Below are 16734 nucleotides of genomic sequence, written 5' to 3'. Positions count from 1 at the left end.
AAATGGCACAAGAGGTAAATCAGACAGTACATCTACTGTATTTGTAACAGCTCATATCACCATGCAGATCATTGAATGTCCCTGAGGAAGTACATGGCAGGCCAGCCTACAAAGATCATATCACACATAGCAAATCCAAACCCTACAAGATGGGTAACAACTGGCATTAACTTGGCATCTGAGTTCTGCCAGATGCCAGCTAACAATCATGCTGCACATCCTCCGCCAATGCCTGGGCTACAGATATCAGTGTATGGGATGGAAATCTAAAGCCACATGGTCTGCAAGTTGTAATTGCACTTGCTAGTATAGTACTCATGCGCCATACCTGAGTGTGTATACTAGGTTCTGACCAAACATTCACTTATTGAGATGTATGTGTAACATACTGGTAGCATCAGTCCTAGGTACCCTATTCACAAACCCATGCCTGTGTTTGAGGGGGGGGTGGAGAAACAACAAACAATTCCAAACAACATGGACACCCAGGAGTGTATAGAAAGCTCAACACGTGTTTGGATCTACACACACACCACAGGTAAGGACTATCAACAATTAGGAGACAGCAAACCCTTGACCAATTCTAGCGCCACACATGTCAGGAAATGCAGACCTTGGTCCACATCATATACTTCCAGTAAGGCATGACTTACAACAGACACAGAGTTTCAAGAACACCCATGATCATGATTTGCATGCACACCTAGGCCATTGCACTCAAGTGCCACCTACTTGTAGGACTACATGTGGAACTACATGCTGCTAAGAAGTTCAACCTACATTTTAATAAGTACTTTGGTGAATAGGGAAGCAGAAGTCTGTTGGAAAGCGATTTGCAGTACCAATCTGGGAGAATGTAGGTCTGAAAGGCAGACAAAATCTGAGATGAGTTCCAGTGCGACTCTTGTTAATACAAGTGTTATCCACATGACTCACCCCAGTTCTCATTGCGTGGCTATAGGAGGCTGGACTGGCTTGTAGTGAGTACCAAGGGGTACTTACACCTTGCACCAGGCCCAGGTATCCCTTATTAGTGTAGAGGGGTGTCTAGCAGCTTAGGCTGATAGAAAAGGTAGCTTAGCAGAGCAGCTTAGGCTAAACTAGGAGACGAGTGAAGCTCCTACAGTACCACTAGTGTCCCTTGCACAATATCATAAGAAAACACAATACACAGATATACTGCAAGGGTCGCGGTTAGGGTTTTTGGATGCTGCTGTGGCCCAGGAGGGACCAATTGGATGTCACCAATTGCGTGAGGAGACAGGGGGGGCATCCAGCAAGACAAAGAGCCCACTCAGAAGCAAGCAGCACCCGCAGACGTGCCGGAACAGGCACTACAAAGTGGAGTGAACCGTAGCTCACCCGAAGTCACGAAAGAGGGTCCCACGACTCCGGAGGACAACTCAGGAGGTCGTGCACTGCAGGTTAGAGTGCCGGGGACCCAGGCTTGGCTGTGCACAAAGGAAATCCTGGAAGAGTGCACAGGAGCCGGAGTAGCTGCAAAACACGTGGTTCCCAGCAATGCAGTCTAGCGTGGGGAGGCAAGGACTTACCTCCACCAAACTTGGACTGAGGAGTCACTGGACTGTGGGAGTCACTTGGACAGAGTTGCTGAGTTCAAGAGACCTCGCTCGTCGTGCTGAGAGGAGACCCAGAGGACCGGTGATGCAGTTCTTTGGTGCCTGCGGTTGCAGGGGGAAGATTCCGTCGACCCACGGGAGATTTCTTTGGAGCTTCTAGTGCAGAGAGGAGGCAGACTACCCCCACAGCATGCACCACCAGGAAAACAGTCGAGAAGGCGGCAGGATCAGCATTACAAGGTCACAGTAGTCATCTTTGCTACTATATTATGCTAACATATATACAGTGAAATATGGGGGTAACATGCCAGGCAAGATGGTACTTTCCTCCACAAACCCCCCCCCAAACGAAGGACAATACGACTAGCCATGACCTGATGAGTCTTCATTGTCTAAGTGGAAATATCTGGAGACTCCATCTGCATTGGAGTGGGTACTCCCAGGTCTATGTTCCACTGTATAGTCCATTCCCTGTAGGGATATGGACCACCCCAACAATTTAGGGTTTTCACCTTTCATTTGGTTTAGCCAAAGTAGAGGTTTGTGGTCTGTCTGAACAATGAAGTGAGTGCCAAACAGGTATGGCCTCAACTTCTTCAGTGCCCAGACCACAGCAAAGGCCTCCCTCTCTATGGCAGACCAACGCTTTTCTCTAGGGGTCAACCTCCTGCTGATAAAAGCAAAAGGTTGATCCTGGCCCTCAGAATTAAGTTGTGATAAGACTGCCCCTACCCCTAATTCAGATGCATCAGTTTGGACAATGAATTTTTTGGAGCAACAGGGGCTTTTCAGGACAGGTGCAGAGCACATGGCCTGCTTCAGCTCCTCAAAAGCTTTCTGTCAATTTGCTGTCCATAATACCTTCTTAGGCATTTTCTTAGATGTGAGGTCATTAAGAGGGGCTGCTATGGAGCCATAATTCTTTATGAACCTCCTGTAGTACCCAGTGAGGCCTAAAAAGACAAAATGCCAAAAGTATCTCAGTGAGTACCCTCAGTATGAGGATAGCAAATATACACAAAATATATGTACACAATACCAAAATATGCAGTAATAGCAATAGAAAACAGTGCAAACAATGTATAGTCACAATAGAATGCAATGGGGGCACATAGGGATAGGGGCAACACAAACCATATACTCTAGAAGTGGAATGCGAACCACGAATGGACCCCTAACCTATGTGACCTTGTAGAGGGTCGCTGGGACTGTAAGGAAACAGTGAGGGTTAGAAAAATAGCCCACCCCAAGACCCTGAAAAGTGGGTGCAAAGTGCACCTAAGTTCCCCAAAGAGCACAGAAGTCGTGATAGGGGATTTCTGCAAGGAAGACCAACACCAGCAATGCAACAACAATGGATTTCCAGACGAGAGTACCTGTGGAACAAGGGGACCAAGTCCAAGAGTCACGATCAAGTCGGGAGTGGGCAGATGCCCAGGAAATGCCAGCTGTGGGTGCAAAGAAGCTGCCACTGGATGGTAGAAGCTCTGGATTCTGCAAGAACGACAAGGGCTAGAAACTTCCCCTTTGGAAGATGGATGTCCCACGTCATGGAGAGTCGTGCAGAGGTGTTTCCTTGCAGAAAGACAGCAAACAAGCCTTGCTAGCTGCAAGGGTCGTGGTTAGGGTTTTTGGATGCTGCTGTAGCCCAGGAGGGACCAGGATGTTACCAATTGCATGAGGAGACAGAGGGGGCATCCAGCAAGACAAAGAGCCCATTCAGAAGCAAGCAGCACCCACAGAAGTGCCAGAACAGGCACTACAAAGTGGAGTGAACCGGAGCTCACCCGAAGTCACGAAAGAGGGACCCACGACTCCGGAGGACAACTCAGGAGGTCGTGCACTGCAGGTTAGAGTGCCGGGGACCCAGGCTTGGCTGTGCACAAAGGAAATCCTGGAAGAGTGCACAGGAGCCGGAGTAGCTGCAAAACACGTGGTTCCCAGCAATGCAGTCTAGCGTGGGGAGGCAAGGACTTACCTCCACCAAACTTGGACTGAGGAGTCACTGGACTGTGGGAGTCACTTGGACAGAGTTGCTGAGTTCAAGAGACCTCGCTCGTCGTGCTGAGAGGAGACCCAGAGGACCGGTGATGCAGTTCTTTGGTGCCTGCGGTTGCAGGGGGAAGATTCCGTCGACCCACTGGAGATTTCTTTGGAGCTTCTAGTGCAGAGAGGAGGCAGACTACCCCCACAGCATGCACCACCAGGAAAACAGTCGAGAAGGCGGCAGGATCAGCATTACAAGGTTGCAGTAGTCATCTTTGCTACTATATTATGCTAACATATATACAGTGAAATATGGGGGTAACATGCCAGGCAAGATGGTACTTTCCTACACAACCCCGCCCCCCAAACGAAGGACAATACGACTAGCCATGACCTGATGAGTCTTCATTGTCTAAGTGGAAATATCTGGAGACTCCATCTGCATTGGAGTGGGTACTCCCAAACAGGTATGGCCTCAACTTCTTCAGTGCCCAGACCACAGCAAAGGCCTCCCTCTCTATGGCAGACCAACGCTTTTCTCTAGGGGTCAACCTCCTGCTGATAAAAGCAAAAGGTTGATCCTGGCCCTCAGAATTAAGTTGTGATAAGACTGCCCCTACCCCTAATTCAGATGCATCAGTTTGGACACTGAATTTTTTGGAGCAACAGGGGCTTTTCAGGACAGGTGCAGAGCACATGGCCTGCTTCAGCTCCTCAAAAGCTTTCTGTCAATTTGCTGTCCATAATACCTTCTTAAGCATTTTCTTAGATGTGAGGTCATTAAGAGGGGCTGCTATGGAGCCATAATTCTTTATGAACCTCCTGTAATACCCAGTGAGGCCTAAAAAGGCTCTCACCTGAGTCTGAGTTGTAGGGGGAACCCAATCTATAATAGTTTGGATTTTCCCCTGAAGTGGTGCAATCTGTTCTCATTTCACTGACTCTACTTGATCAGTAACATCATTTTCGGTCATAGAGCCTACCACCTTCGAGTCGTGGCCCGTCGGATATTGCAGTGCCGGTCCGGCGAGGAGTCAACCCGATGATGATGCTCAGCATCGTAATTGATGCTTGAGGGTACTCCTGATGACACTAATTGCCCGTGATGATTAACATAGGCAGACACTCTTGGAACAGTATACTTTTTGTTATATAGGCTTATATGTAGGGAGCACGTATACTGGACCTTTAATTCTCCCAGTCCCTCTTTCTTATTAGCATTTTGTACAGCAGGCTTGCTGTGGGACCAATCGTTAATATATTTAGGTTTATGAATTGACCATGGATAATTTCCAAGGCCTCAGCTTTGACGACAACGTTGTCTCAGCTATTTTACAGACCCCGTCTATCCTCGCTCATGAAGGTACTGTTCCTTCAGGTAGCTTGAAGGAAGACTGGGACAAATTATCTTCGCTCAAACGTGATCTGATTAAAACCATCATGCATGGGACTATTATGACTGAATATTTAAGAGCAAATATTGCACCAAACGGGTTACTAGTTTCCAACATGCCCAGGATTTTCCTGCATGATTTGGCCTTCAGGAAAGACTGGGCCCAGGTGGCATGGAAATGCACCCGCGACTGGTTGGTTTTGATTATCAACACTTCAAAACGACTAGTTGAATCTATTACTATTCAGATTAATTGTGTAGAAAGCTCCATCAAAACCACAGTGACGTTAGCGGCTTTTAAGAGCCGCCTTTCGGAAATTAATGCTGAACTTAGTGATACGAAAGAGTTCCTTACTCAGCAGAAAATTTCCAAACTCCAAAAAGATATAGGCAAGTTTGAACGGGAGAAGGTGTATCCATACATCAAAGATGACTTTGAAACAGATACTCAATCTCGATCATCAGATGAGTCAACAACTTTTAACAAACAGAAACCACGTTACTATAGTAGTAGCTCATCTTCAGACGGATGGAGTACTGATGAAGGTTCGTCTCAACCTTTTTACAACTTTCCTCAGTACCCTCATAACCAACCGATGTTTTGGCAACCTCCGTATCCATTTTTCCAGCCCCGCCCGATGCCACCATACGGTCCTTTTTTAGGCCGCGGCCCGGGCAGAGGCAGAGGCAGAAGGAGAGGAAGAGGCAGAAGAGTGCATTGGGGACGAGAGGAACCACAGATGATCACGAGAAGCCAGAACAAGACCGCTCCTCCAAAGATTTAGTGGTGAATCTGTCTCATAGGCAATTGTCAGAACACGAATTAAAAGTCCTGAATAGAGGCTTAGGTTTCGTGCCAACCCCTCAGGAAGATCTCTTCCGTCTAAATTGTGAATTATCTCAATTTTTTAGAAAAGTTCGACTACATTTTTTCTTTAAAGATCGACCCGAACCTGTGCCCGTCAACGACTCAGGCCTAAAAAAACCTTCTACCTTCTTGCCCCCAGCACACTCTCTTCCATGTGAAGTTTTGGCTTTCGAAAAAGCTGTCCTTTCTGATCTTGACCAGGTTATGCCTAAACAACCATTTGTGAATTTACCTGGCCCAGAACGTGAAGCTCTTAGAACTCTATCGAGAGATCCATCTATAGTAATTAAGCCAGCTGATAAGGGAGGGGCCATTGTGATTATGGATACAACCGATTATAGACAAGAATGTCTTCGCTTGTTAAGTGATTCCACGTACTACGCACCTCTAAAACGGGACCCTACAGACAATCTACAGTCCCAGATCATACGTATGATTAATGAGGCAAAATCTAACGCTTGGATCACTTCTAAGGAAGCTGATTTTCTAACTACCAGTCACCCCCGGATCCCTTACTTCTATTGCTTACCTAAAATCCATAAAGGGACCCTACCCCCGCCTGGTCGCCCCATAGTATCAGGCATTGGCTCACTTCTGGAACCACTCTCCACTTTCTGTGACACATTCTTGCAACCTTTAGTTAAGAGTTCGAGTACCTATCTGAGGGACACTAAAGATGTCCTCAATCTCATAGAGACTATCAATTTATCTACACGGGTCGAGGTTTTGATTACTTTAGATGTTGAATCTCTATACACAAACATCCCCCAGGCAGCAACTCTGCAGGTGGTCGAGTCCGCTCTTCTCCATCAATCTTGGACTTCCCCGACCCCGGTACACTTTATAATGCACTGTGCTGACCTGGCTATGACACAAAACTTCTTCCAATTTGAAGACTCACTCTATCATCAGATAAGAGGTACATCTATGGGTAGCACTTTTGCTCCTAGCCTGGCATGTCTATACATGTTTCAGTTTGAAAAACTCTTCATTTTACCATCTACTCATCCTTTTTATGACAACATCAAGTTATGGCGTCGTTACATAGCCGACATTTTGATTATCTGGCAAGGACCCCTACAGGCAGTTGACCCATTTATCAACTGGATCAACACTTTAGATTCTTTTCTAAAGTTCACAGCTCATGTCTCCAGCACACAAGTGTCGTTCCTCGATTTAAGAATTCAAATTGTGGGAGGTAAATTGGTCACTGATACCTTTAACAAAATTACAGATCGGAATAGCCTGTTACTTTATGAGAGCCATCATCCGAGAGCTTTACGTGACAACCTACCTTTTGGCCAGTTTTTGAGACTACGCCGGAATTGCTCTACGATAGAAGCGTTTGAACGACAAGCAGATGAATTAAAAACTAAATTACAGGAACGACACTATCCTATTAAGGTCATTAAGCCGGCCTATAAAAGAGCCCGCAACAACCACCGTGATGCTTTACTGGCACCTACTACACGGAACGACCTAACACGATTGACCTGTGTATCTACTTATACCCAGCTGTCTAACACCCTTAAAAAACTTATTAATAAACGGTGGACCATTCTACAGAGCGGAGGGGTCCCTCTGGATAAACCATTGTTTTCTTTCAAAAGATCTCCGAATATCAGAGACATGGTGATCCATACACGACCATTTGTATACAATAAACCACATGAGCAGTCCACTCTATGGAATTTACCTCCTGTCTCCGGACATTATCCATGTGGTTCTTGTAATGTTTGTCCCTTAACTAAAAAGGTAGACATTCTAAATCTGAAACATGTAGGTTCATGGCGATTGACCCAACATACGAATTGTAACACCCGGAACTGCATTTACTTGATAACCTGTCCATGTGATCTACAATACGTAGGTATGACGACTAGACCAGTCAAACTACGTATTAACGAACACCGTAGCAACATTAGATGCTCGAGAATCACTACAAAACTGAGCATACATTTCTTAGAAGCGAATCACGGTCCTAATGACCTTTGGTGGGTTGTTCTACAAGTACCCAGACGTAACGATGGAGATCCCAGATTTCTATTGAGGACTGAACAACGCTGGATTTATAAATTAAAAACAGCTGACACAGGTCTAAATGACGAGATCCCATGGTGCACCCTGTCATCGTAACTGCCTTATGACGGACACTGAAGTTCGGTTTAGAAACTCAGTTCTGTACATTTTCTTTCTGAACTGACCTGTTATTTAGGATGTTCCACTAGTGGGATAGTTAAATTTCTGTTTTTGAGAGATCGTTTACCATTTGATATGACGTACAGTTTTGTTCCCACGACCTGTCCGTCTCTCTAGTTCATAACTGTTTGCCAGTGTCTCAGTAATTCTGATCCAAACAATATGGTATCATTTCTAATAGGGCACAGGATAATAATAAGTACGAATTATTTTGACAACCCAGAACGAATGTTCAGAATTTTTTTAGAACCTTATTTAGTACTGTCACAATAATCCTGAGACACTCGATTTGGTACTATTTACTAATGGGTTCCAGAACAATTATCAGTAAGAGCTAGTTGTTACCTCTAGACCGAATACAACTATTTTATGGTCTGAGCCAGAAATGTTTTTGTGTTTTGAGTCGAGTGAAATAGACTCCACTCTAGATCGCAGCTCGAGACGTCAACTGTGAACATTTAAAAACCACTCCAATATGGCGGCCGCCATTTTTCATGAGACTTGCTCATATTATTGTGTGTCCCTCTTCAGTGTCGGTCGTGAGAGACACTGCCGATTGAACTAACGAAGCCTTAAGACACACCGGCTTCACGTTTCTCCTGTCTTCGGGGACGCGCCCCAGGGTAGGTGCAGTGCTGACCAGCGACCATTCTCAAGTAAGTCAGTGACGAAGAGGCAGTTGCAGCGGTTATCGCTTGACTGTTTTCTTTTTCACTCACCCGCGAATTCGCGAACAAGCGGTCTCGCTAAAAACATATGGCTAATTCCTTTTACTTACACAAACACGCGACACAGCATATTCCACGATTCGCTTAGTGGTAAAATAAGATCGACATTGTACTCTCACTCCCCGGGCATTGGACATTTGAGATAGACGGGACTTTTCTGTCTATGGCTGTATGCTTGCATGTCGACTATCTGTTTTTATAGACTAGTGTGGGCCATGAGCTCACTTGTAGTTCAAGGTTGGGGTGATGTACCGAACTCCACCTCCATACTACATTTTTTTTACAAAGTGGTTTTGGACTATGTGACAAGATTAAATGAATGATCAGATTTGTTTAATAATACTTTTGACTTATTTGGTCCCTTGTCTATACTTTGTACCCTTCTTTTACTTACCTTTGATAGAGCGGGTCCGTCTCTGGTCGGGATTTTAGCGTCCTCATGAGGCCCTTTCTCAAAATGGGATGGTAAGCCCCTCTTTTCCATGCTGAATGAATTTGATCACGTTTTTTGAGCGATAATGGATTTATTGAATTTTTATTGTATTGATACTGGGCTTTTTGACTCACCTGTATATATCAATGCATATTTTGCTGTTCTCTATGTCTGTCTGTGTGTCTTCTTTATTTCAGGGCGACCTAATAGACGACTGACAGCGACTATTTAATGCATACACTGTAAGTGACCTTCCAGCACTTATTGTTATTTGTCTTTAAGGAGAAGTTATCTTTTCTAAGGTCCTGAAGAAACGCCGCTGGATCTTTAACAGACCATTTAGGCGTGAAACATGTCGACCCCTTAATGTTAGGATTGAGCAGTTCTCCTCCTTTCCTCACTTTATGTTAAGGAGTGCGGGGCACATTACTCCCCTTTAGACTCCTTGATTCAATTTTTTAATCTTGGCCTGACTCCTACATATAGTATTAAAGACATTTGATGTTCAGAGCCAATTTTAATACACCGTTTACTCTCCTTTCTTATCACCACACATTATCACATTTCACTGACTCTACTTGATCAGTAACATCATTTTCGGTCATAGAGCCTACCACCTTCGAGTGGTGGCCCGTCGGATATTGCAGTGCCGGTCCGGCGAGGAGTCAACCCGATGATGATGCTCAGCATCGTAATTGATGCTTGAGGGTACTCCTGATGACACTAATTGCCCGTGATGATTAACATAGGCAGACACTCTTGGAACAGTATACTTTTTGTTATATAGGCTTATACAGTATGTAGGGAGCACGTATACTGGACCTTTAATTCTCCCAGTCCCTCTTTCTTATTAGCATTTTGTACAGCAGGCTTGCTGTGGGACCAATCGTTAATATATTTAGGTTTATGAATTGACCATGGATAATTTCCAAGGCCTCAGCTTTGACGACGACGTTGTCTCAGCTATTTTACAGACCCCGTCTATCCTCGCTCATGAAGGTACTGTTCCTTCAGGTAGCTTGAAGGAAGACTGGGACAAATTATCTTCGCTCAAACGTGATCTGATTAAAACCATCATGCATGGGACTATTATGACTGAATATTTAAGAGCAAATATTGCACCAAACGGGTTACTAGTTTCCAACATGCCCAGGATTTTCCTGCATGATTTGGCCTTCAGGAAAGACTGGGCCCAGGTGGCATGGAAATGCACCCGCGACTGGTTGGTTTTGATTATCAACACTTCAAAACGACTAGTTGAATCTATTACTATTCAGATTAATTGTGTAGAAAGCTCCATCAAAACCACAGTGACGTTAGCGGCTTTTAAGAGCCGCCTTTCGGAAATTAATGCTGAACTTAGTGATACGAAAGAGTTCCTTACTCAGCAGAAAATTTCCAAACTCCAAAAAGATATAGGCAAGTTTGAACGGGAGAAGGTGTATCCATACATCAAAGATGACTTTGAAACAGATACTCAATCTCGATCATCAGATGAGTCAACAACTTTTAACAAACAGAAACCACGTTACTATAGTAGTAGCTCATCTTCAGACGGATGGAGTACTGATGAAGGTTCGTCTCAACCTTTTTACAACTTTCCTCAGTACCCTCATAACCAACCGATGTTTTGGCAACCTCCGTATCCATTTTTCCAGCCCCGCCCGATGCCACCATACGGTCCTTTTTTAGGCCGCGGCCCGGGCAGAGGCAGAGGCAGAAGGAGAGGAAGAGGCAGAAGAGTGCATTGGGGACGAGAGGAACCACAGATGATCACGAGAAGCCAGAACAAGACCGCTCCTCCAAAGATTTAGTGGTGAATCTGTCTCATAGGCAATTGTCAGAACACGAATTAAAAGTCCTGAATAGAGGCTTAGGTTTCGTGCCAACCCCTCAGGAAGATCTCTTCCGTCTAAATTGTGAATTATCTCAATTTTTTAGAAAAGTTCGACTACACTTTTTCTTTAAAGATCGACCCGAACCTGTGCCCGTCAACGACTCAGGCCTAAAAAAACCTTCTACCTTCTTGCCCCCAGCACACTCTCTTCCATGTGAAGTTTTGGCTTTCGAAAAAGCTGTCCTTTCTGATCTTGACCAGGTTATGCCTAAACAACCATTTGTGAATTTACCTGGCCCAGAACGTGAAGCTCTCAGAACTCTATCGAGAGATCCATCTATAGTAACTAAGCCAGCTGATAAGGGAGGGGCCATTGTGATTATGGATACAACCGATTAAAGACAAGAATGTCTTCGCTTGTTAAGTGATTCCACGTACTACGCACCTCTAAAACGGGACCCTACAGACAATCTACAGTCCCAGATCATACGTATGATTAATGAGGCAAAATCTAACGCTTGGATCACTTCTAAGGAAGCTGATTTTCTAACTACCAGTCACCCCCGGATCCCTTACTTCTATAGCTTACCTAAAATCCATAAAGGGACCCTACCCCCGCCTGGTCGCCCCATAGTATCAGGCATTGGCTCACTTCTGGAACCACTCTCCACTTTCTGTGACACATTCTTGCAACCTTTAGTTAAGAGTTCGAGTACCTATCTGAGGGACACTAAAGATGTCCTCAATCTCATAGAGACTATCAATTTATCTACACGGGTCGAGGTTTTGATTACTTTAGATGTTGAATCTCTATACACAAACATCCCCCAGGCAGCAACTCTGCAGGTGGTCGAGTCCGCTCTTCTCCATCAATCTTGGACTTCCCCGACCCCGGTACACTTTATAATGCACTGTGCTGACCTGGCTATGACACAAAACTTCTTCCAATTCGAAGACTCACTCTATCATCAGATAAGAGGTACATCTATGGGTAGCACTTTTGCTCCTAGCCTGGCATGTCTATACATGTTTCAGTTTGAAAAACTCTTCATTTTACCATCTACTAATCCTTTTTATGACAACATCAAGTTATGGCGTCGTTACATAGCCGACATTTTGATTATCTGGCAAGGACCCCTACAGGCAGTTGACCCATTTATCAACTGGATCAACACTTTAGATTCTTTTCTAAAGTTCACAGCTCATGTCTCCAGCACACAAGTGTCGTTCCTCGATTTAAGAATTCAAATTGTGGGAGGTAAATTGGTCACTGATACCTTTAACAAAATTACAGATCGGAATAGCCTGTTACTTTATGAGAGCCATCATCCGAGAGCTTTACGTGACAACCTACCTTTTGGCCAGTTTTTGAGACTACGCCGGAATTGCTCTACGATAGAAGCGTTTGAACGACAAGCAGATGAATTAAAAACTAAATTACAGGAACGACACTATCCTATTAAGGTCATTAAGCCGGCCTATAAAAGAGCCCGCAACAACCACCGTGATGCTTTACTGGCACCTACTACACGGAACGACCTAACACGATTGACCTGTGTATCTACTTATACCCCGCTGTCTAACACCCTTAAAAAACGTATTAATAAACGGTGGACCATTCTACAGAGCGGAGGGGTCCCTCTGGATAAACCATTGTTTTCTTTCAAAAGATCTCCGAATATCAGAGACATGGTGATCCATACACGACCATTTGTATACAATAAACCACATGAGCAGTCCACTCTATGGAATTTACCTCCTGTCTCCGGACATTATCCATGTGGTTCTTGTAATGTTTGTCACTTAACTAAAAAGGTAGACATTCTAAATCTGAAACATGTAGGTTCATGGCGATTGACCCAACATACGAATTGTAACACCCGGAACTGCATTTACTTGATAACCTGTCCATGTGATCTACAATACGTAGGTATGACGACTAGACCAGTCAAACTACGTATTAACGAACACCGTAGCAACATTAGATGCTCGAGAATCACTACAAAACTGAGCATACATTTCTTAGAAGCGAATCACGGTCCTAATGACCTTTGGTGGGTTGTTCTACAAGTACCCAGACGTAACGATGGAGATCCCAGATTTCTATTGAGGAGTGAACAACGCTGGATTTATAAATTAAAAACAGCTGACACAGGTCTAAATGACGAGATCCCATGGTGCACCCTGTCATCGTAACTGCCTTATGACGGACACTGAAGTTCGGTTTAGAAACTCAGTTCTGTACATTTTCTTTCTGAACTGACCTGTTATTTAGGATGTTCCACTAGTGGGATAGTTAAATTTCTGTTTTTGAGAGATCGTTTACCATTTGATATGACGTACAGTTTTGTTCCCACGACCTGTCCGTCTCTCTAGTTCATAACTGTTTGCCAGTGTCTCAGTAATTCTGATCCAAACAATATGGTATCATTTCTAATAGGGCACAGGATAATAATAAGTACGAATTATTTTGACAACCCAGAACGAATGTTCAGAATTTTTTTAGAACCTTATTTAGTACTGTCACAATAATCCTGAGACACTCGATTTGGTACTATTTACTAATGGGTTCCAGAACAATTATCAGTAAGAGCTAGTTGTTACCTCTAGACCGAATACAACTATTTTATGGTCTGAGCCAGAAATGTTTTTGTGTTTTGAGTCGAGTGAAATAGACTCCACTCTAGATCGCAGCTCGAGACGTCAACTGTGAACATTTAAAAACCACTCCAATATGGCGGCCGCCATTTTTCATGAGACTTGCTCATATTATTGTGTGTCCCTCTTCAGTGTCGGTCGTGAGAGACACTGCCGATTGAACTAACGAAGCCTTAAGACACACCGGCTTCACGTTTCTCCTGTCTTCGGGGACGCGCCCCAGGGTAGGTGCAGTGCTGACCAGCGACCATTCTCAAGTAAGTCAGTGACGAAGAGGCAGTTGCAGCGGTTATCGCTTGACTGTTTTCTTTTTCACTCACCCGCGAATTCGCGAACAAGCGGTCTCGCTAAAAACATATGGCTAATTCCTTTTACTTACACAAACACGCGACACAGCATATTCCACGATTCGCTTAGTGGTAAAATAAGATCGACATTGTACTCTCACTCCCCGGGCATTGGACATTTGAGATAGACGGGACTTTTCTGTCTATGGCTGTATGCTTGCATGTCGACTATCTGTTTTTATAGACTAGTGTGGGCCATGAGCTCACTTGTAGTTCAAGGTTGGGGTGATGTACCGAACTCCACCTCCATACTACATTTTTTTTACAAAGTGGTTTTGGACTATGTGACAAGATTAAATGAATGATCAGATTTGTTTAATAATACTTTTGACTTATTTGGTCCCTTGTCTATACTTTGTACCCTTCTTTTACTTACCTTTGATAGAGCGGGTCCGTCTCTGGTCGGGATTTTAGCGTCCTCATGAGGCCCTTTCTCAAAATGGGATGGTAAGCCCCTCTTTTCCATGCTGAATGAATTTGATCACGTTTTTTGAGCGATAATGGATTTATTGAATTTTTATTGTATTGATACTGGGCTTTTTGACTCACCTGTATATATCAATGCATATTTTGCTGTTCTCTATGTCTGTCTGTGTGTCTTCTTTATTTCAGGGCGACCTAATAGACGACTGACAGCGACTATTTAATGCATACACTGTAAGTGACCTTCCAGCACTTATTGTTATTTGTCTTTAAGGAGAAGTTATCTTTTCTAAGGTCCTGAAGAAACGCCGCTGGATCTTTAACAGACCATTTAGGCGTGAAACATGTCGACCCCTTAATGTTAGGATTGAGCAGTTCTCCTCCTTTCCTCACTTTATGTTAAGGAGTGCGGGGCACATTACTCCCCTTTAGACTCCTTGATTCAATTTTTTAATCTTGGCCTGACTCCTACATATAGTATTAAAGACATTTGGTGTTCAGAGCCAATTTTAATACACCGTTTACTCTCCTTTCTTATCACCACACATTATCACATTTCACTGACTCTACTTGATCAGTAACATCATTTTCGGTCATAGAGCCTACCACCTTCGAGTGGTGGCCCGTCGGATATTGCAGTGCCGGTCCGGCGAGGAGTCAACCCGATGATGATGCTCAGCATCGTAATTGATGCTTGAGGGTACTCCTGATGACACTAATTGCCCGTGATGATTAACATAGGCAGACACTCTTGGAACAGTATACTTTTTGTTATATAGGCAATCTGTTCTCCACCTGCCAGGTGTCCCAGATAAACCACTTCCCCCTGCCCTATCTGGCACTTTGAAGCCTTGATAGTGAGGCCTGCCTTTTGCAGGGCCTCCAGAACTTTCCATAGGTGGACCAGGTGATCATCCCAGCTGGAGCTAATTACAGCTATATCATCTAGATATGCTGCACTAAAAGCTTCCAGCCCTTGCAGGACTGTATTCACCAACCTTGGAAAAGTGGCAGGTGTATTTTGCAATCCAAACGGCATTACTGTGAATTGGTAGTGCCCTCCAATGGTTGAAAATGCAGTTTTTGCTTTTGCATCCTCTGATAACTTGATCTGCCAATACCCTGCAGTCAAATCAAAGGTGCTTAGATACTTGGCAGATGCCAGTGTATCAATTAGCTCATCTGCCCTGGGTATAGGGTGAGCATCAGTTTTGGTTACCTGGTTGAGACCTCTGTAGTCAACACAAAATCTAATTTCCTTTTTACCATCTTTGGAATGAGGTTTTGGTACAAGTACCACAGGAGAGGCCCATGGACTTTCAGAGTGCTCAACCACTCCCAGTTCAAGCATTTTCTGCACCTTTTGTTTTATGCAGTCTCTGACATGGACAGGCTGCCTATAGATCTTACTTTTGACAGGCAAGCTGTCTCCAGTATCTATAGTGTGCTCACACCAAGAATTGGTGCCTGGCAAAGTAGAAAAGGGTTCAGAAAACTGACCTTGGAGATTTATGCAGTGGTCTTTCTGCTCAGCAGTAAGACAATCTGCCAAAACTACACCTTCCACTAGAGCATCTTGTTCTGTGGAAGAGAAGAGATCAGGGAGAGGGTCACTCTCTTCTTCCTGTCCCTCATCTGTTGCCATGAGCAGGGTGAGATCAGCCCTGTCATAGTAGGGTTTCAGGCGATTGACATGGAGCACCCTAAGGGGACTCCTGGCTGTGCCTAAGTCAACTAAGTAGGTGATTTCACCCTTTTCTCAACAATTATGTGGGGTCCACTCCATTTGTCTTGGAGTGCTCTTGGGGCCACAGGCTCCAAGACCCACACTTTGTGCCCTGGTTGGTACTGAACCAAAACAGCCTTCTGGTCATGCCATTGCTTTTGGAGCTATTGGATGGCCTGAAGGTTTTTACTGGCCTTTTTCATGTACTCAGCCATCCTAGATCTTAGACCAAGTACATAGTCCACTATGTCTTGCTTCGGAGTTTTTAAAGGTTGTTCCCAACCCTCCTTCACAAGTGTTAGAGGACCTCTTACAGGGTGTCCAAATAGGAGTTCAAAGGGGCTGAAGCCCACTCCTTTTTGGGGTACCTCCCTGTATGCAAAAAGGAGGCAAGGTAACAGGACATCCCATCTCCTGTGGAGTTTTTCAGGGAGTCCCATTATCATTCCTTTGAGAGTTTTATTAAACCTCTCAACCAGTCCATTTGTTTGTGGATGATAGGGTGTGGTGAACTTGTATGTCACATCACATTCCTTCCACATGGCCTTTAAGTAAG

This window comes from Pleurodeles waltl, chromosome 5 (genome assembly GCF_031143425.1).
Source record: "Pleurodeles waltl isolate 20211129_DDA chromosome 5, aPleWal1.hap1.20221129, whole genome shotgun sequence".
Classification (NCBI taxonomy): Eukaryota; Metazoa; Chordata; class Amphibia; order Caudata; family Salamandridae; genus Pleurodeles; species Pleurodeles waltl.
The sequence above is the reverse complement of the archived record's forward strand: the minus strand, read 5'-3'. Positions refer to the sequence as shown.